This window comes from Littorina saxatilis, linkage group LG1 (genome assembly GCF_037325665.1).
Source record: "Littorina saxatilis isolate snail1 linkage group LG1, US_GU_Lsax_2.0, whole genome shotgun sequence".
Classification (NCBI taxonomy): domain Eukaryota; kingdom Metazoa; phylum Mollusca; class Gastropoda; order Littorinimorpha; family Littorinidae; genus Littorina; species Littorina saxatilis.
Genome location: NC_090245.1, coordinates 27542200 through 27564688, shown reverse-complemented (window position 1 = coordinate 27564688; position 22489 = coordinate 27542200).

The window sequence follows — 22489 nt, the reverse complement described above, 5'->3', positions numbered from 1 at the left end:
TACTAGACTGCTCATGTCGTCAAACAAAGATAATTATCTGGTGTTTGGGATAATTTGCAGCTGTTTAACACGTCATTACGCCGCTTAAATGGAATTGTATTACCAATTCAGTGCCCCATATGGCTTTTTGACCAATCAGGACGGATTCTAGGTGACCCTCTAAATGTTATAACGTTCAGGCAGGGACCCTTTTTGTTTATCACGCTAAAAATTAACAAGACAAAGTAAAAATGTAATTCAACAATATCAGCGTGATTTATTCTAAAGAATGAGACTTCAAATGCTGTCAGGTAATACTCTCTTTATCTAAAAAATACCGAAAAGCGAGTTTTGTCGGTGGGTGCGTTACGGAACAGCAAGGCACCGCCCATCGTCTGAGTGTGCAATGCCGATCGCTCACTTGAAATCTAAATGATCAAAGTTCGGAAAAATCAAGTGAAATTGCGCCACTCGCTTTACATCAAATGTATCTTTACGTCATTTCCCATCCGTCTGGAGTCGGTTCTAAATCTGTCGCTCTCTGTTCAACGAGAAAAAGCGAAGCAACCGAAGCGCATGACAAGTTCAACATGGTTTATCTTGTGAGATTGTTGTGTCAAAGGCATTTGACCTGTGAATATTCATCACGTCAGGTGTGTTACTCTGATTGGCTGACTCAGGTCACGAGAATTCTTTGACTGACAGGCATAATCAGGTAGAAGCGCTCAAGTTCCCATTGCGGCTGTTCTGTCTAATTCGCGGGGTTGCTTCGAAATTTCTTTTGGTCGAATTAAACGGTAATAAAACCGTTATTTCTAATATGCTGACTGTTAGCAAATGATAACAGACATGTCTCACAAACGATATCAGCATTCGCCCAAAAGGCTCATGCTTGATATCTTTTTTCTCGACATCTCTTGTTATCATTTGCTAACAGTCAGCATATTAGAAATAACTCATAATGTTGTTGTTGTTGTTGTTGTTGTTGTTGTTGTTGTTGTTGTTGTTGTTGTTGTTGTTGTTGCTGTCCTCCTTACTTTCCATCTTCTTTTGACTTGTGGTGGTTGTGTTCTTATTTTCATATATTTTTTAATGACACAGGCGATACTTTTAATTAAAATTAGAGTTGACTTATCTCTTCCTCCGCCTCCTCCACCTCCTCAGTCCTCGCTTCTTTTGTTCTTCTTTGATTCCTTGTCGTTCTCCTCTTGATCTTCTTCCTTTGAATCCTTCTCATATCTCTTCTGCTTCTTATTCTCTTTTCTTCCGTTTTTACATTTAGTCAAGTGTGTATGTGTGTGTGTGTGTGTGTGTGTGTGTGTGTGTGTGTGTGTGTGTGTGTCTGTGTGTGTGTGTCTGTGTGTGTGTGTCTGTGTGTGTGTCTGTGCGTGTGTGTGTGTAGACCGGTTCAGAGTAAACTACTGGACCGATCTTTATGAAATTTGACATGAGAGTTCCTGGGTATGATATCCCCAGAAGTTTTTTCATTTTTTCCATAAATATCTTTGATGACGTCATATCCGGCCTTTTGTAAAAGTTGAGGGGCACTGTCACACCTTCATTTTTCAATCAAATTGATTGAAATTTTGGCCAAGCAATCTTCGACGAAGGCCGGACTTCGGTATTGCATTTCAGCATGTAGGCTTAAAAATTAATTAATGACTTTGGTCATTAAAAATCTGAAAATTGTAATTAAAATTATTATTTTATAAAACGATTCAAAATTAACTTTATTTTATTCTTCATCATGCTCTGATTCCAAAAACATATAAATATGTTATATTCGGATTAAAAACAAGGTCTAAAAATTAAAAATATAAAAATTATGATCAAAATTAAATTTCCGAAATCGTTTTAAAAACAATTTCATCTTATTCCTTGTCGGTTCCTGATTCCAAAAACATATAGATATGATATGTTTGGATTAAAAACACGCTCAGAAAGTTAAAACGAAGAGAGGTACAGTAAAGCGTGATAAGCAGCACAGCGCAACCGCTACCGCGCTAAACTGACAGGCTCGTCACTTTCACTGCCTTTTGCACTAGCGGCGGACTACGGTCATTGTGAAAAAATGCAGTGCGTTCAGTTTCATTCTGTGAGTTCCACAGCTTGACTAAATGTAGTAATTTCGCCTTACGCGACTTGTTTTCTCCTTCTATTTTCCTCTTTTTTTTTTCTTTTTTTTTTCTTTTTTTTTTTTTTTTTTTACGTACATCATGCAGTCTTCATATGGCCTTAAATTTTGCCAAGACAGTTTCGTATTTCAGTTTCATCTTGCTGTTTTAATTGAGCAGTCAACAATCTGTTGGTTCTGTCAACACCAGATGTTACCAAGGTAAATAATCACGACGGCAAACAATAGCAAAAGAAAACTACGCGCATGGACGCATCAGTTGACCTGAAAGTAAATCAATTGTAAGCTCGTTCAAAAAGAATCGCCTCCAACAGCGCAAGGCGAACACGGCACGCGTCGCACGAGCTCTTCCAAGCGGAGAGATACGTAATTTGCCTTGTTGATTAAAAAGCCTGATTAACATGAAATCTTGATTTAGTCCAAACAAGCGTTGCTCGCTTAATTCTTGTCTAAAACTCTCGTCTTGCTCTTGCGCGCACGCTCCTTTTTTTCAAAATCAAGGACGAAACGTCAGGTTGGCCGGATTTGTAAGATAAAAATTGCATTTTAATTTTCTCGACTCTCCTCTTTTTTTTATTCTTTGTTCCTTGATTTCCTTTCTACTTCCGGAGAAGGAGAAAAAGGGGAGATAACTTGTGGAAGGGGAGGGGGGTCTGATAGTGAAACACCTGCTTTTAGAATCCTCCTCCTTTGAAGAAAAAGAGGCATACAGATGGTTAAAAGATAAATCTGAGAGAAGAATCTTCGTGAGCATTGTCTTGCTGTCTCTAACAATTCCAGACAAGCTTGTTGCGGTCTTTTCAGAAGGCAGTCAAAACCGCATGACTTCGGGTGATTAAACCCGATTGTTAGAATACAAATTTTTTCCGTTTTATTTTTTCAACCACCAGTCATCTGGATACAACGCCATCACCTAATCCTCGTTGTCCTTAATTATCATCTTAATTAGGTCTAATCTAATTTGTTTTAATGTCTCAGTTGTATGCTTATTGTTATTATCATCATTGATCGTCATTAGCGTTGTTCGAAAAGTCATCTCTCGTTTCAAAATGCTGCTGAAATGGAATAAGAATTGTAATCAAAGTCAAATACGACTACAATTTAATAGCAAGTGCAACAACAACAACAATAGCAACAACAACAAAAACAACACCAACAACAACACCACCACCAACAACAACAAAAACAACAACAACAAACATTTCTACCTGTGCTTAACAAACATTCTTTGGGAAAATGTAATGATGACGAGGAGGAGAAGGAAGGCGGGAGTCGGAGAAGGATTAGGAGAACGAAGACGATGATGATTATTTTATCTGTCATCTCTTCTGCTATACATGCACGTGATTTGAAGGTTAGGACATGATGTAAAAAAAACAATGCGGTTGTTTTTTTTTAACTGTCGTTGATGGACTTAGACAAACTTGTTCAACCTTAAAGCAAACTTTCTACGTTGACAATTCAAATTCTGAAGTTTTAAATGTGTATTGCACACAACCACACACACACACACACCACACACACACACGCACACACGCATACAAACACACACACACTCACTCATACGGACGAGGAGCACCTTAGGTACCGGTCATACGCAGACGGATCTGTGTGACTTCTGTACGTACGAAATCCACATTAGGTACCGTTTGGCTATACACAGTGTGTAACCCGTACGGACGAAGGCGTTAAGTACCTGTTTCCTATACACACTGATGGTTCTGTATAGTGTCAGTAAAGTGTGAATAGGTGAGGATGGAACTTTAACCGTCGATCACTTTACATGTATAACCTCAATTAATATGTTGCATGTTTTGCTTTTGATTTGTATGTTCCTTACTCCATTTTGTTGTTTATGTTCATTTGCTTGTTTGCTTACTTGTCGATTGTTTGCTGGTTCGTTCGTTTACTTTGTTTATTTGTCATGTTGCTTTACTTGTTTATCATTTATTAGACATTTGTATTAGAAGTAAGGACCGGTTGTAAGAAAAGGCGTCACCTTAAACCTCTATCCTTGAAAAATAAAGTTCCATCATCATCATTATCATCTCTCTCTCTCTCTCTCTCTCTCTCTCTCTCTCTCTCTCTCTCTCTCTCTCTCTCTCTCTCTCTCTCTCTCTCTCTCTCTCTCTCTCTCTTTTACATTTAGTCAAGTTTTGTCTGTGCCGGTGTGCGTGCGCGTGTGTAGAGCGATTCAGAGTAAACTACTGGACCGATCTTTATGAAATTTTACATGAGAGTTCCTGGGTATGATATCCCCGGACGTTTTTTTCTTTTTTCGATAAATGTCTTTGATGACGTCATATCCGGCTTTTTTGTAAAAGTTGAGACGGCACTGTCACATCCTCATTTTTCAATCAAATTGATTGAAATTTTGGCCAAGCAATCTTCGACAAAGGCCGGACTTCAGTATTGTATTTCAGCTTGATGGCTTAAAAATTAATTGATGACTTTGATCATTAAAAATCTGAAAATTGTAATTAATTTTTTTTTTATAAAACGATCGAAATTTACATTCATCTTATTCTTCATTATTTTCTGATTCCAAAAACATATAAATATGTTATATTCGGATTAAAAACAAGCTCTCAAAATTAGAAATATAAAAATTATGATCAAAATCAAATTTCCGAAATCGATTAAAAAACAATTTCATCTTATTCCTTGTCGGTTCCTGATTCCAAATCATATAGATATGATATGTTTGGATTAAAAACACGCTCAGAAAGTTAAAACGAAGAGAGGTACAGAAAAGCGTGCTATGCAGCACAGCGAAACCACCACCGCGCTAAACAGTCTCGTCAGTTTCACTGCGTTTTGCGCGAGCGGCGGACTACGGTCACTGTAAAAAAAAATGCAGTGCGTTCTGTGAGTTCCACAGCTTGACTAAATGTAGTAATTTCGCCTTAAGCGACTTTTTTTAATTTTTTTTTTAATTTAAAGTGGAGAAAACCTGTTTCTATTTTTTTTTTCTCTTTTTTGTGGTTTGCATGGTTGTTTATACAAAAAGCAATTGAGGAGCCATACATGGTTACTTTTTTTTCTCCTTTTTTTCCCCCTTATTCTCGTCCATCCGCTCCCTCCCACCCCCTCATAATATTCACAAACGTCATATATCACTTCACCTCATCTCGACTTATACATTACTCACATACTTCCAATGTACATTTCATTTTCCAATATACTATTCAAATCGCATCTATCACCATACTTATATTTACGAATACACATTTTTGCAATCAAAATAATGTGATTAAGTACCTTATTATTTTGGCATATATTACTAGGTTGATAACCAAACAAGACATCGTGTTCTGAGAGGTGCACATTTGATCCTGTATTTCTAAAAATATAATGGACAACATTTTCCCAAAAGCTCGTCAACTTCTCACATTGCCCACAAAAGTGTTCAACATAATCAATGTGTTTACAAAATGTACATAATTTTTTTTCTCTAATTTTCATTTTATTTAATAATATATTCGTGGGATAAATATTATGTAATATTTTCCATTGTAACAATCGCAATCTTTCTTCTTTTGTACATTTGCTTGCTAACAGCCAATAACTGTGATCTAGTTTAACCTGATATTTATGTAACCAGCAGCGCAAGGCTCGCTCGCTTTAGACTGGACTATCCATGCGAAACTTTCTCGCGGAGGGGTTAATGATCACCGGGTTCCGTGTGTCAAGGTCATTATTGTGTTCGTCTGCTCGCGGGCTGGCTGTGTTTTTGCGAAGTGCAAGCGCTCGCACAGCAGTCTTCACTGCGCCGTACTAAAAAAATCTAGAGGGACTGTATCTTATCTTTGTGCACAGTTGGTTAAAAGGAATCATATCTCCGTTAACCCAAATATCTTTCACCGTATCTAAGTGCGCTTCTATCCATTTTTTTAAAAATATAAGCTTTTATTTTTATAAACCACTTTTATATTGTTTCACAAACATTGATCGCCAAAGCGATCTTCTCTCTCATAAATCAATGCTTTATTATGGATCCATTTTAAGAGAACTTCTTTCCAAAAGTTTGATCGAATGCATTCAATACCTTGGAACAGTTTTAGTGGTGTTGTGGCTTTAAAACAAAGTAAATTTCTTCCCAATACCTGATAAAGACTTAATGGAATCGTTGTTCACGGTTCATGTTTTTGTTGTTGAAGTTTCGCTGCCCATGTGAGTAATAAAGAAGTCTGCATATCGTGGACGTTTATCATGTTAATACCACCTTCTTCCACCTCATTACACAATACATTTCGGCTTTTGTATTTGAATACTTCCTTTTCCAGAGAAACCTGAACAAAATAGTATTCAACTTATCGAGAACTTTAACAGGGGCAAGAAGCGCCTGCATAACGTAAATAAATTGTAAAACTAAGAAGGACTTAATAATACATAATTTGCCGCTTATACTTAAATTTCTTCTTGACTATCTGCAAATGATTTGTTCAACTTTTTCAAGTCTTTTGGACCAATTTTCCATAATTTCAGAGGCCGGGATGTCATTTTTAAAACTGACTAATTCCCATGATTTTAACCTGGGTATTCCATTTAATATCGCAATATTTCTCTTGACAGTTTTTACGCGATCCCAACCACATTGCTTCCGTTTTACTTTTATTTAATTTTAAGCGAGATATATTGGAGAAATCATCAATGATTTTCAAAACCGTTTCCATGTCGTTTTTATCTAAAGTAAAACAGTTATGTCATCGGCGTACATAGCCAGTTTCAAGATACGCGATGTTTGTTCTGCAAAACCTACATCTGGTAAGGCAAATCCTTTAATATTGGGGTGACTTCGGATTTTGATTGCTAATAATTCTACAGCAAGCACGAAGGCCAAAGGTGAGAGGGGACATCCCTGACGGATTCCGGAATTCACACTTATTTCTTCCGAAATCCAACCCATATAATTTATGCAGCTCGTGGTGTTTGTCATTAAAACTTTAATCCATTTAACACATTTTTCGCCAAAACCAAATTTTTTAAAGGACCAGACCACATAGTCTTTTGAGATGGAATCGTAGGCTCGGGCGTAGTCAAGGGCAAGTAATAAATTACCTCCTTGATTTCTTTCATTAGCGTAATTAATGACATCATCAATTAATCTAATCAAGTTACTTGCCTTTCTTCCCTTAATAAATCCTGTCTGATCTTCTGACACGAGGTCAGAAATAACACCAGATAAGCACTGCGATAAACATTTTGCCAGCCTTTTATAATCTGTATTGGTTACAGATACGTATAGGGTATCTCTCGGCAAATCTTTACCCTCATGGATCAACGTGATAACTGCTCTTTTCTGAGTATCTGACAATTCACCGACTCTAAATGCACTTTGAAGGGAATTAACCACCATCATTTTTACTTTAGGCCAAAAATAATTCATGAAACTTGTAGTCAATCCGTCTAAACCTGGTGACGAACCATTTTTTTTAATAAAGACAGCGCCCTGCCGATTTCTAACACGGTAAAATCAGTTTCCAAAACATATTTTCGTTCGTCATTTAACTGAGGAATATTTAAATTAAGAACTTTAATTTCAGCATCCTCCTCAACAAAATTCCCATTTTTATCAAACACGTTATTGTAAAATCTCACTTGCTCCTGTAAAATTCCTTTTTGCGTAGTTATTGAGAGCCATTTTCATCAATAAATCTGTCCATACATTTTAAATTAGCTTTCACTTTTTCCATATTTAAAAAACATAATATCCCTTCACATGCACAATTCTATATAACATATTACAACCAAACACAATAGCAAATAAGCAAAAAAACATGGTTTGAAAGGGTAGCTTTATTGGTCTTTTTTTCGAACGATGTAAGGATCACTATATCCCGCCAAACCGCAACACGGTGACCTAGTGGTAAGGCGTCCGCGCCGTGATCGGGAGGTCGTGGGTTCGAACCCCGGCCGGGATACCTGCTAAGACTTTAAAATTGGCAATCTAGTGGGTGCTCCGCCTGGCGTCTGGCATTATGGGGTTAGTGCTAGGACTGGTTGGTCCGGTGTCAGAATAATGTGACTGGGTGAAACATGAAGCCTGTGCTGCGACTTGTGTCTTGTGTGTGGCGCTCGTTAAATGTCAAAGCAGCACCGCCCTGATATGGCCCTTCGTGGTCGGCTGGGCGTTAAGCAAACAACCAAACAAACAAACAAACAAAATATATCCCGCCAACTAGAGTTATTACGGCTTGTTGATTTTGCTGATATAAAAGTCATTTTTTTCTCACTTCATTGGTGCAAACATTGTAATTTTGTGTTGTAAATGTTATTGTTATGCAATTGTTGTTATATTTGTAAGCATAAGAGAGAGAGAGAGAGAGAGAGAGAGAGAGAGAGAGAGAGAGAGAGAGAGAGAGAGAGAGAGAGAGAGAGAGAGAGATTTTTCACTCCATCAAAGTGTCTCCTTTTGAATGCTAAATATAAGTCAGGGAATACGTCTAAAAATGGCATCCAAATTCCAGGAAATATGTATATTACCTGGATATTTTAGGGAATATATATATTCATTGAGTGAAACAGGGAATACGTATAAATCAAATCTCTTATATTATTAAAAGCTGCATCAAAAGGTTTGCAACATTGATATCGGGACTACACAAAATAGAATGTTTATATAATGGATGGTGGTGGATAATGCTGTCTGGATTAAAATATAAAAAGAGGTAAACAGGTGGCGAACTGTATTAAGTTTCACTGACGGTCTAGTCTTCAGTGACAGTGCAAATAACAAATCAGAGGGGATTCTTGCTAATCATCAAGCTTTTATTTATCCGTATGAATTTAGCAATGAAAAACGGATTGACAATTAAGGTTAAAGAGAGAGGAAGGGAGAGAAAGAAGGAGGGGGAGAGAGAGGGAGGGGGAGAGAGGGAGGGGGGGGGGGGAGAGAGGAAGGGCGAGAGAGAGGAATGCGTGGGGCTGGCGGTGGGGGTGGGGGGCCGTGGAAAGGAGCAGCCAGTCGTAGAGCGGTTCGACTCGCGCAGTGGCTATACATTACACGGTTCGCGTGCCATCAATTAGAATCTCGTCAAGCAGGTAGGTAGCCCGCTGAGAAACCTACTGGAGAGCTAGAGAGACAGCTCGACGCATTCCTTGTTTATGGTCAGCAGATTAATGTACTGACACACTGAGATTGAAGTCGCAGAGGCTTACATCGGACTGGGTGGCCGAGGGGTAACGCACTTGCGGAAGCGAGAGGTTGCGAGTTCGACCCTGGGTCAGGGCGTTAGCAATTTTCTCCCCCCTTTCCTAACCTAGGTGGTGGGTTCAAGTGCTAGTCTTTCGGATGAGACGAAAAACCGAGGTCCCTTCGTGTACACTACATTGGGGTGTGCACGTTAAAGATCCCACGATTGACAAAAGGGTCTTTCCTGGCAAAATTGAATAGGCATAGATAAAAAATGTCCACCAAAATACCCGTGTGACTTGGAATAATAGGCCGTGAAAAGTAGGATATGCGCCGAAATGGCTGCGATCTGCTGGCCGATGTGACTGCGTGATGTATTGTGTAAAAAAAATTCCATCTCACACGGCATAAATAAATCCCTGCGCCTTGAATATGTGCGCGATATAAAGTGCATAAAATAAAAATAAAATAAATAAATCCCTGCGCTTAGAGCTGTACCCACGGAATATGCGCGATATAAGCCTCATATTGATTGATTGATTGACATCCTCGTATAGTCACAGTATACTGACACCAGTCCTAGCATGATAGAGCGGCTGTCACTATAGGTGTCTCTCTTTGTGTGTCTGTATTATATTACTTGTGATTAAAACAAAAAATGCCTGATGGGAAACAAATAGAAAAAAATGTTATGACAGGGATTCCCCTAATATTTCCGAATGTCATTTCTACAATGACGCTTTAAATAACGTCTTGATGAAAGTTGGTTGACGTGAAATGTGGCTTGAAAAAAAAAAGAGCATTACAACCTTTAACGTAATGCAGCAAGCAGAGAATGCAGAGAATAGGGAATATTATCTGTCATAGGGGTACGATACCAGTTAATCACGTTTAACCGAATGTTTGGAGATTCGAGAGTGGAGGATAAGTAGAGTGATATATGGGGGGTGTCGGAGAGAGATGGAGAGAGAGGAGAGTTGGGAAAAGAGAGAGTGTGTGTAAGAAGGTGAGAGACAGAGGGCGATGGGGAGAGGTTGAGTGATCATATGAGGGGTGTTGTCAATATTAGAGAGATAGAGGGGAAGAGGAGAGAGAGAGATGGGAGGGTGAAGAAAGAGAGAGAGTGTGTAAGATGCCTCCATAAGAGATGTAGCCTAGAATAAAAGCAATATCTCTCGATACATGTATTATTTCTCTTAACATGTAAGTTATTGTTCGTAGGCCTAATATGAAAACAATTATTTTGAAGTCTGAATCCAGTATCATTATTTTGAACTGTTTCGGTCTATACAACGCTTCCGTGTAGCATATATATCTTTCATATTCTCTTGGGACGGGCCAGGGAATGTGTTACAAACTAACGCTTGCTTATATTAGCAAGCCCAGTCAGTTCTAGCAGAGGGAATGAAATACAATTATGCTCTAGATTGGTCTCTAGGTACTCTACGGAATGTACGCGAGTAGTAACATATGATAGCGGTCAGTGGATCAGTTACCAACATTCCTACTGACATCTGGTAGTGATTTAGTCTTGATGGTGATCGGTGCTTTCCTTCGTTAGCCACTGGACTTGTCAGTTACATTTTGACGATTATCTGAGCGACCCCTTTTACAGAAAATTCAAATATCAACCGAACCCATTCATGGAAGATCAAATAGGATGTACTAATCCCTAATCACGAAGAGGGTCACCTAGAAACTTGCTCAAATATGTGATTTTTCTTGATACATTGTTAACTAATCTAAAAGATTGGAGTTTTCCTAACAATACACACACACAACGTATTCGTTTTGATAACAAAAATAATGATATGGCATGTATCAATAGCCGGCATGTGATAAAGGGGTAACAAAATAATAATTAACAAGTGACCATAATGATCCTAATACTTTCCGTTTATCATCTCGTGCTGTGGTTGTTGTTTTATTATTTAAAGTCTTCGTCTCGGGCTGATTGGTCCTGATATGGCTCAAAAGAGTCGGCTGGACCGAAAGCAAAAATAAAGTAAAGTATCTGGGGCTGATAGAACATATGGACCCTAACGGGTGTATGGTCAGCAGTATATTAAAACCCTTCCTGGCCGGATAATATGGTACCTAGGGTCACCAAAGTTCAGAGCTTCTCGGCATCGACTCCGATGAGCATGCTTCCTAATAGTGGTGTCAACAGTTTTATCAGTTTTGGAGAAAAGTGGGTGCAAACGAAAACATTTAAACAATGCCTGACGGGATAATGTTGGCACTAGGATCATCAAACTACAGAGCAAATCAATGTCAATCACCACAAACTGGGGCCTTAAATTCGGAGAAAATAACTGTGTCCTTACTGGAGACAATTGAGTTTGTTTGTTTGTTTGTTTGCTTAACGCCCAGCCGACCACGAAGGGCCATATCAGGGCGGTGCTGCTTTGACATATAACGTGCGCCACACACAAGACACAAGTCGCAGCACAGGCTTCATGTCTCACCCAGTCACATTATTCTGACACCGGACCAACCAGTCCTAGCACTAACCCCATAATGCCAGACGCCAGGCGGAGCAGCCACTAGAATCTATGGCCAATTTTAAAGTCTTAGGTATGACCCGGCCGGGGTTCGAACCCACCACTAGGCGCCTTACCACTAGGCCAATCGGACGCCTTACCACTAGACCAACCGTGCCGGTTAGACAATTGAGTACATGTATACGAAATAGCATTTCCTGGCGGGATAATTTTGAGTGACACCAGGGTCATCAATCCGCAGGACATAATTATGAGCGTTTATTCCCATGGACCTCGAGCTCATAGCCAAAGTGAGTTTCAATAGCTTTACCCATTTGGGAGAAATGAGTACATATATATGTTAGTCATATTGAGAACAGACACAAGTCAAACGGGATAATTGCACTATGATCAACAAACTACTTCGTTTGAATGCAAATGTGTTGTTGTTCGTCACCCAGAGGGTGGACGTTTGCGTTTGTTCCGGTCAGTCTATATGTCACAAAAGTCACTAAAATATCACTCACGCGAACTGTCAAGACGCAAAATAGATAAGTTGGTAAATTGCTCTCCTAACGTGACAAAACGAAAGTGTCCGAGGCAGGAGATCGAATTCCATTGGCGTCGTTAATTTAAAAAAAAAGCTTACTGGGTGACGCAGGGGTTTGTCGGACCTGTTCTTCTTAGGGGTTGGGGAGGGAGGAGGTGTTGCGTTGTTTTTTTTTTTTTTTTTTTTTTGGTGGGGGGGGGGGGGGAGAAGAACATTGCTGTTATGATAAAAAAAATTCTGTCAATATTTGTCCCGCGCTAATCTGTGTGAAATCGCTTACCGTTGCCAATTATAATTCATATATTAATACAGGTACTGGTAGCCTCAGTCACACGAAATTGCTAATTTCTGTGGTACTGGGCAACTTTCACGTTATTCCTTTTGCATGGGCATAGTGGAGGCCACCTCGATCAGGACTGGCTGGGTCTAATGTGTTTATTTTTTAATTAAGTGGGTTTATTTGAACATTAAATATTTTTACCTACCGCCGGAAGCCCTTAGGCACCCCTGAAACTCGACATGCAGCCGTCCGGGATAAAACTGCCCGAGAATCCAATAAACACTTTAGACAACACAGTATCATGTCAAATCAAGTTTACTCTCAAACCTATCAAGTTGTTATCGTTGTTACTTATTGGAATGGCAAACGGAACATCCATTGCCTATGGTTTTTGTAATGTCATAGCTGTATTTTTCCCTGAAACTTTTGCAAATTATTTGTAGGCCAGTTGGTTAGGACACTCTTGCTTCATCATGTTCTAATCACGTACGTTCGAATCCACGCGGTGTCACTTTTTTTCTCCCTTTCCCCTACGCTACATTACTTTTCAGGGAATGTGTGCTGTTCATTGTTATTTTATTTTACTGATACGTTTTTTATAATTTAATTCGTCATCCAGCGGGAACGTTTGCGATTGTTCCATTCCGTAAGTATGCATGTATGTATGTCACAATATAGGAACTGCGATAAATCCTGAACCGCTAAGTATTTTTCAACCAAACTGTGTAGGTAGATGTAGACACACGATAGCCTATTGTGTGCAACATTTATATTGGATATGTCAAAGGTCAAGGTCATCACGGGGCCCGATGGTCAAAATACATAATCAGCCATATCTCCCAAAGTTCTGGGAATATTTCAATGAAAATTTTTTCATTACATACTCTGAGGAAGGGTCTACAAAATAGCAGTACAAAATACCAAGTCACAGCGAGAAATGTTTCACAAATTCGAGTTAATTTTTTTTAAGTTGAAGGGACTAATGTGCTGCGTCTTCATGTTCAATTTCATAAAACATGGTTGGCTGGTTCCAAAGTTATAAGGGTTTTAGTGTTTGATTCTCCAATGCATAAACATCCATATCTCCCAAAGTTCTGGGAATATTTCAATGAAACCTTTTTTTATTACATACTCCGAGGAAGGGTCTACAAAATAGCAGTTACAAATTACAAAATCACAGCGAAATGTTTTTCGCAGAAAATCGAGTTGATTTTTTTCTCTTTTGAATTCATGAAGGGACTAATGGCCTGCGTCTTCATGTTTAATTTCATTTAAAAAAAAAATGGTTGGCTGGTTCCAAAGTTATAAGGGTTTTTACCATCATATGTGTGGTTATCATATGACTGATAGTTAAATAAGGCTTCGCTGATCAGGGGAGCTAATCTACTCCAATCACCATCGCTTTGAAGCTATGAATACAATAATAAATCAGTCATGATTCAGACAAGATAAGTCGACCATTGCAACAATAATAGCAATTGATCATGGGATGGATTCGCATAGACACTTTAATATCCACACCATCAGTGATTAATGAAAATCATAAAACATTTGTTACATCCCGTGAGGAGCACGAGTATTGCTAGTGATAATAATAATAAACATTTAGAATCCGAATACTTCCTAATGCAAGGAGCCCTAGTCGTTTACATAAACCGAAGATGGAGAGGTAGAACTTTTCTCTCCCTTCTTCAATGCTAGCGTTCTTGGCCAGGGCACGGTAACTTGATCCCAACACGAAAAGGAACGCTGAAAACATGGTCCTGTGGCGCCGCGAACCGGTGGTCAGCATCTGACTTACAGTGCTAGCTCGCGAAGCCACGGCGAAAGGGCTACGGCTGTAACCCGATAACGGCATCGGCTGATAACAAGTTCACGCTGATATCAATGGCCTTGCTGCATCGCCAATTATCCTTCTGAGGCTCGGGCACCCCGCTGCACCAGCCTCTCCTTTCACCTCTACTTCTGGTGGCCCAATCGGAGGGAGGTTCCTCTGCCAGCCACCGATGCTCTGGTTGCTTCGCCTTTTCGTGATATTTGACCTCCTTGACCTCTAATAACATCTAGCCTTGTGTAGAGCACTTGCAAATTGGCGATTTATCACAAAATCAGGACTATCATAATGTAAGACAAGTACTATACACTTATAACCTTTTTCGTATTTTGTTGTTGCTGTTTAACTTTATTATTATCATAAAACTATTAATATTATAATTAAGTTCTCATGACCCACAATCTTGACAATAACTGAAGTAATGACATCAGTGACTATGCCTTGAAGCTCTTGGACAACATTCAAGTGTGTGATATTTATTCTGATATTACTGACAACCTTGAAAAATAACTGTGAAGTAAAACAGCACCCGAGACTATTAGCTCTGACGTATATTTGACAATGTTCAAAATGTTTCTGCTACTATGGGAATAACTGAGGTAATGGCGTGAAGTAATTAATATGTGTTGTTCATAAATGTGTAATATTGTGTTTCACTATGGCTCTCACTGATTGTACACGAGGGTCCATAACTCTACAGTCTCGTGCCGTTCCCCACTGACGCTGCTGGTCCATTTAGCGAAACAGTCATGCCTAGTGAGTTAGATAACCTGCAGCGCCCCCCCCCCACCCCCCACCCCACTCCTCCGAAAATAAACAAAGGGACCATAAGGATCATTAAACCGCCCGCTTATTACCCCACCCCTGGAATGAAGTAAAAGAAGACCCCAAAAATAAATACAAAATTAAAAAATAAAAACACCTACCAAATTAAAGAAGTTTGTAACATGAACTATAACAGATGATTAATCAAAAAACAAGAGGAATGGGTTCAAAGGCATCCCTGCGTCACATTTCACACACAAAAAATAACATGAGATTTAACCCACGGCAACCTTGGAGACCACAGGCGAACATTGACATACCAACTACGCCAAAACGGGTTACAATTATAGATTGCGCTCACAACTGTTTTTGTCTGCCTTTACCTTGCGGGCTTTACGGGCTATGTAAGGATCATTTTGTTTAACTTCAACTAAGAACTTGATTTACAGACACATTTTTAGCGGAAACACCCTGAATTGTTTCAACAGAGTTGAAGGGTCGTCTTCTGAGTATGTACTACAAACACTTTGATTAAAATATTCAAAGAAGTTTGGGAGATCTATTGATGTTCACGTGTATGTGGGGTTATGGAGTCGTCGAGTCGAAGACTGTGCGGAAACGGTACGCCGATTACATCATGTTACATATACACAACCTATATACTATGGCTGTGTAGCCTAATCACAATTAAATTGGACGTGCACTAACCATACATTTTAATATTTTGAACCGAGTGACACCAAATGCTTTGATGTTCGAGTCTGTACTTTCAAGCAACACAGCATGATTCATCCCATGTGTTTTACACCATAAGTGTAGCAGAAGTCCCTATACAATCTTCATGTATCATACCATTATATAATCTATGATATATATTAATTATATATGTATAGATAAGGCTATACACTTATCATTGCTTGCATTAAACCAGACAAATAGAGACAGACAGAGATAGGGACAGACGGAGAGACCGACGCGGAAACAGATAAATAAAGACAGACAGGAGGAGAAAGAGAGGGAGAGAGAGGGAGAGATCTAAAGACAGAGACAGACAGCGGTAACAGCATCAAAATACATCATTTAACAACGATATCTAAAAGCATAATACTATTGGTTGTATATGAAGAAAAGTATTGAAAGGAGTGCCTGGCGGGATAATAGTAGGACAACGAATATAAGTTTTAGTTACAATCGTGTGAAGCCATCTTTGAAGGCATGCGCACAGATTCAGCTCATTTAACTCTAAAACATCCGTTATCTGAGTACGGACAGTAAAACAGAAGGACTGCGTGACTGTATAGCATTCTGTATACATACTATTATGCTTATACTGTCTTATACTGTTTAAAACGTTCGCCAGAGACGTTTCTGTTTAATTTTGGTAGCACTTATTTGAGCCTCGTGCTTTTGTGTTTCTTCATCTTGCCCTTTCTATTGTAATTCGGACTGTTGGATATGTATTTAAACCAAAAGAAGGCGTACTTCTCTTTTTAACTGTCAATAGACACTATACAGTGTTCGATGAAACAACGCATCAGTTCAGGCGCAGTCAAGTCCAGACTAGCCCCTGTCAGTCACTCCAGTACACGCGTTCGGAATGCACGACATAGCGTGCTTGATAGTTAAACACTTCCCCTCTGCCTTTAGGTAACTTGACACTGATAGGGCGGCGGGGAGGTAGCTCAGTTGGTAGCGCGCTGGCTTTGTAGCCAGTTGGTCGCTATCAGCGTGGGTTCGATCCCCACGTTCGGCGAGAGATTTATTTCTCGGAGTCAACTTTGTGCAGACTCTCTTCGGTGTCCGAACACCCCCGTGTGAACACATGCGCACGAAAAAATCCCACGTTCACAGCGAAAGACTCAGGGCTTGGAAAACACGAAGACACGCATGCATCATCTCTCGTCTCCGATTATAATGATCGTATTTCGATACTTTGACGAGACAAACCCAATGCTGGTGTGTCGAAGAAGACAGCCACAGCGGGCTTGTTCGAATCAAAGTATCACACCATAACTTCAACGTATTACCAATACCTGTCCCAATATAGACCAGTTGGTCTAAGAGGACGTTAAACCCTAAAAGTCAGTCACACTGATAGCCGAAGGCGCAGCTCCTTTGCCCAGTCCATAAAACAAGAGGCACATACAACACACGCACATGGGTAGAGGAGACGAAATAGGTGAATAAGAATAATCAGATATGTAATAGTTTTACTGCATTATAACAAACATTTAGGTGTTAATGCTGCTATTTTAAATTAAAGCCATGCTTTTGTTGTTTAAACTGTGGCGTCATTTTCTGGTTTTGTTTTTGTATCCGGGGTTGTAAGAATTTACATGACAAACAGGGCCGGACTACCGGGGGGGTTATGGGGTTGCGCAACCCCCCCCCCCCCTAGCCTAAACATGTACCTCACTTATTTAAACATTTTTTATTATTGTTTATTTTATGCCGTTTCATGCAAGGAGCGACCATTTTGCTATCTCAGAATATGACCTACCCATCAGCTTCAGGGGGCTTCGCCCCCTGACCCGCACTGGCAACCCCCCCCCCTCCTCTTAGCCTAGTCCGGCCCTGACAAATACAGGCATGTGATCATGCAGCCGAATTGCAATGAGAAAGGCAACACAGATTCAGGCAGTTCGAGTTCATCATTAAAATTGTCTTCTGTTGGTCTTTGGCATGGTGCGTGTCAAGACCTCACAGTCATGCTGGGAAGAAACCCTAGGTAGTGGAAGGTTACCGCTGTTCTCCCCTCACACTCTCTGTAAGCGTGAGTTCGATCCCAGATTCGGCGGAAATTTATTTCACAGAGTCAACTTTGTGTGCAGACTCTCTTCGGTGTCCGAACCTCCCCCCGTGTACACTACATTGGGTGTGCACGTTAAAGATCCCACGATTGACAAAAGGGTCTTTCCTGGCAAAATTGCTTAGGCACAGTTAATAATTGTCTACCTATACCCGTATGACTTGGAATAATAGGCCGTGAAAGGTAAATATGCGCCGAAATGGCTGCAATCTACTGGCCGTATAAAATTTCATCTCACACGGCATCACTGCAGAGCGCCTAGAACTGTACCCACGGAATATGCGCGATATAAGACTCATTGATTGATTGATTGTAACTCTCACGGTCCCTCTTTCTCCCCCCTCCCTCTCTCTTATCTTATAATAAATTTAGAGTACAAATATATATCTCTCTTTCCCCCTATCTTGATTTCTCTCCCTTTCCCTCCTCTCTCTGTTTCCCTCTTTCCTCTATCAATAAATTTAGAATACGAAAAAATTCTCTCTCTCTCTCTCTCTGTCTCTCTCTCTGTCTCTTTCTCTGTCTCTCTCTCTCTCTCCATCTCCCCCCCCCCTCTCTCTCCCTCTGCCTCCCTCTCCCTCCCTCTCTCTGTCTCTGTCTGTCTCTCTCTCTGTCTCTCTCTCTCTCTGTCTCTCTCTCTCTCTCTCTCTCTCTCTCTCTCTCTCTCTCTCTCTCTCTCTCTCTCTCTCTCTCTCCTGTTTAGAATGCAGTGAACGTTTCGACATTTATAATTGTTACAAAACATGTTTGGAAAAAGAGAAATACATTGAATTAATCGAAGATATTAAGTACAGAGTTGCTCTTACTCGTTTCCGCGCAGGAGTATCCGAAATCAACGCTCACAAGTTTCGGTACGCACCAAACCAAACGACAATTGCAAGAAACGGTCCTCTCTGTACAGCTGATAAAGAAGATGAACACCATGTTGTATTTTTATGTCCCTTTTATCAAGACCTTCGAGCAAAGTATTTGACAATCTCAAACTCTAAGACGCTGCAACAACAACTTGTGTATTTCTGTGGCAGTAATGAGGATAATTTGATGAACAGCTTCAGCAGATTTGTGTTCTTCATGTTACAGAAGAGACGAACCCTTAGAAATCAGGTTCAGTGACATGTCATCAGGGTCTTAATGTATTTGTTGAATTTTATGCGTGACTATAATTTATAACTGTGCAGATACTATTGTTGTTATTTTAACCACTATTGTAAGGGGCTGTGGCCTTAGACAATTAAAGATTTGTTCTTGTTCTTGTTCTTGTTCTCTCTCTCTCTCTCTCTCTCTCTCTCTCTCTCTCTCTCTCTCTCTCTCTCTCTCTCTCTCTCTCTCTCTCTCTCTCTCTCTCTCTCTCTATCTCTCTCTCTCTCATAATTTATTGATAGTGATACTAAGAGTATTCCTTATCCCCTCACGCTCTCTGTATCTCTCACGGTCCCTCTTTCCCCCCCCCCCTCCTACCTCTCTCTCTCTTATCTTATAATACATTTCTCTCCTCTATCAATAAATTTAGAATACGATATTATCTCTCTGTGCCTCTCTCTCTTACTGTCGTTGCGCGCGCACGCTTATTATGAGGTAAGGGAGGTAGAAGTAGGGGGGGGGGGGGAGAGGGAACGCTGTCTTTTAAAAGAAGATAATGACAGACATGACTTGATATTTACAGGTAGTGAATTCCAAAGGAACGCACCAGAATAAGAAAAACTAGTTTTAAACAAATCGATGCGGGGCCTTGACAAGGCAAGGTTATTTCGAGTGTTTGAATAATATGACGGAGATGATTTGAAGAGTTGTATAAGATATGTTGGGGCGTCCTTATAGACGACTTTATACATAAATGAACATTTATTATACAAAAGCTGCTTTTTTAAGCTTAACATCCCAATACTTTTCATCTTTTCCTTTGTAGAAAGAGATGGACTGGGCAGAACTAGTTTAGCAGCTCTACGCTGGAGCGAGTTCAGCTTCTTCAAGTGAACTTCACTACACCCGTCCCATACTATGGAAGCATAATCAATATGGGGTTTTATGTGGGCATTATAAAATAGTTTTCTTGTGTCTAGATTAATAATGCTTTGTAACTTTGACAAAAGAAACAGGTTTTTAGCAATTTTTTTGCAGATTCCATTGATGTGAGTCTGCCATTTGAGATTATTATCAACAGTAAGTCCCAGTAAACGGTGCTCAGCTACTTGCTCAATGGAGTGCTCATTTAGGGACAGACTCAGAGTCATTTCTGAAAGTTGATGTTTTTGGCGAGTGCTGATTATCATAGACTTTGTTTTAACTGGATTAATAAGCATACGATTTGCAGAACACCACTCAGAAACATCGTTTAGGCTCTGTTGTAATTTGTCTTGAATTTGTGCAGGGCTTTTCCCTGTTGCATGTAAGGTAGTATCATCTGCTAACATATGACACTCAACAGATTCGGACTGTAGGTACAAGGGCAAATCATTTATATACATGCAAAATAATACAGGTCCTAAAACAGACCCCTGTGGCACTCCACATTTCACAGTGCCCTGAAAAGAGTACGTATCGTGTACGTATACAGATTGAACCCTCTCTTTAAGATAAGAGTAAAAAAAAGCGACAGTGCTAGAACTTTTCAAATAACATTTTAATTTCTGTAGAAGGATCTCGTGATCCACGAGGTCAAAAGCTTTTTTTAGGTCCAAGAAAACATCACCAGAAATGTCTAACCTATTAATGGATGAGTACCATGAATCAGTTAATCTGGCAAGGGCAGTGTTACATGAATGTTGAGAGCGAAAACCAGATTGAAGTTGATGCAAGAGGGAGAGATAGAGAGAGAGAGAGAACTCAGAACTCAGAACTCAGAACTTTATTACATAAGGATAAAGGTTTTAGGCTTAGCCTAATCTTCCAACCTGTCCTTGGAGAGAGAGAGAGAGAGAGAGAGAGAGAGAGAGAGAGAGAGAGAGAGAGAGAGAGAGAGAGAGAGAGAGAGAGAGAGAGAGAGAGAGAGAGAGAGAGAGAGGGGGAGAGAAAGAGAGAATATGTAAAGCGCTTAGAGAACGTCAAGCGCTATATAAATCTCCCATATAAATAAATAAAGGAGTGAGAGAATACTATAAATATATTATGGAAGAGAGAGAGAGAGAGAGAGAGAGAGAGAGAGAGAGAGAGAGAGACTGACACAGTTTAATTGAATATGGGCCTACAGCCCCTTTCAATGGGGGGGGGGGGGGTACACATAAATCACAGGAAAAAAAATAGAAAACATGATACTTAAACGTATGCAAAATACACAGTGGTTTGTTCCAAGCTTTCCTCTATCGATAATCTTGCACATCAATGCTGCCTAATATATACATACAACCGAGAGAGAGAGAGAGAGAGAGAGAGAGAGAGAGAGAGAGAGAGAGAGAGAGAGAGAGAGAGAGAGAGAGAGAGAGAGAGAGAGAGAGAGAGAGAGAGAGAGAGAGAGAGAGAGAGATGTCTAATAAAGTTTGTTTTTAGGCCTGTATAATGTTTACTATTCACTTCACTATTGGTCATTCTTTGTAAAAGATTGTTTCTACTCAGTTATTTACTGTCAATGATGCTTGAGATACAAGAGAACGATTGCTGTTATTTTTAAATCTGCAGTGAGAACTTTTAGGTTGTGTGTAAAAAGTTGGTTCTGTACGTATATTCCATACGTTAAGTACCTTTGAATCTCAAACCGCTACTACTTGACAAAATGATGAGCCTTATTTACAAAAATAAAGGATAGTAGTTCAAACTGTCTGTCTATGAATTGAATGTGCTGTCCCGATATATACAGGTCGAAATAATATGGCCACCAACATCTCTATGTCTGTGTAATAAAACCTTGGAACCGCAGGCGACGTTAAGTACCGCTATGTCCGTACGGAAAGCACTAAGTACCGCTATGTCCGTACAGAAAGCACTAAGTACCTTTGGTCAAAACACCCGACTACTCCCAATTAGGGCTATGTTTCTACTCAGATATTTACTGTCAATGATGCTTGAGATACAAGAGAACTATTGCTGTTATTTTTAAATCTGCAGTGAGAACTTTTAGGTTGTGTGTAAAAAGTTGGTTCTGTACGTATATTTCATACGTTAAGTACCTTTGAAATTCAAACCGCTACTACTTGACAAAATGATGAGCCTTATTTACGAAAATAAAGGATCGTAGTTCAAACTAACATGCCTACATATAAACAGCATAAACAACACACAAAAGTATTATGTACATGGGTTTTAACATCGCAGGTACTTAGCGCGGTACCTAGTGCAGCCAAGGTCTATGCACGGTACCTAAGGCCCTCTCATACGGACATGCCGGTACTTAGCGTCAGCCTCGCACACACACACACACACACACACACACACACACACCACACACACACACACACACACACACACACACACACACACACACACACACACACACCACACACACCCACACACACACACACACACACACACACACACACACACACACACACACACACACACACACAACCCATAACACAAAACAAATGAAA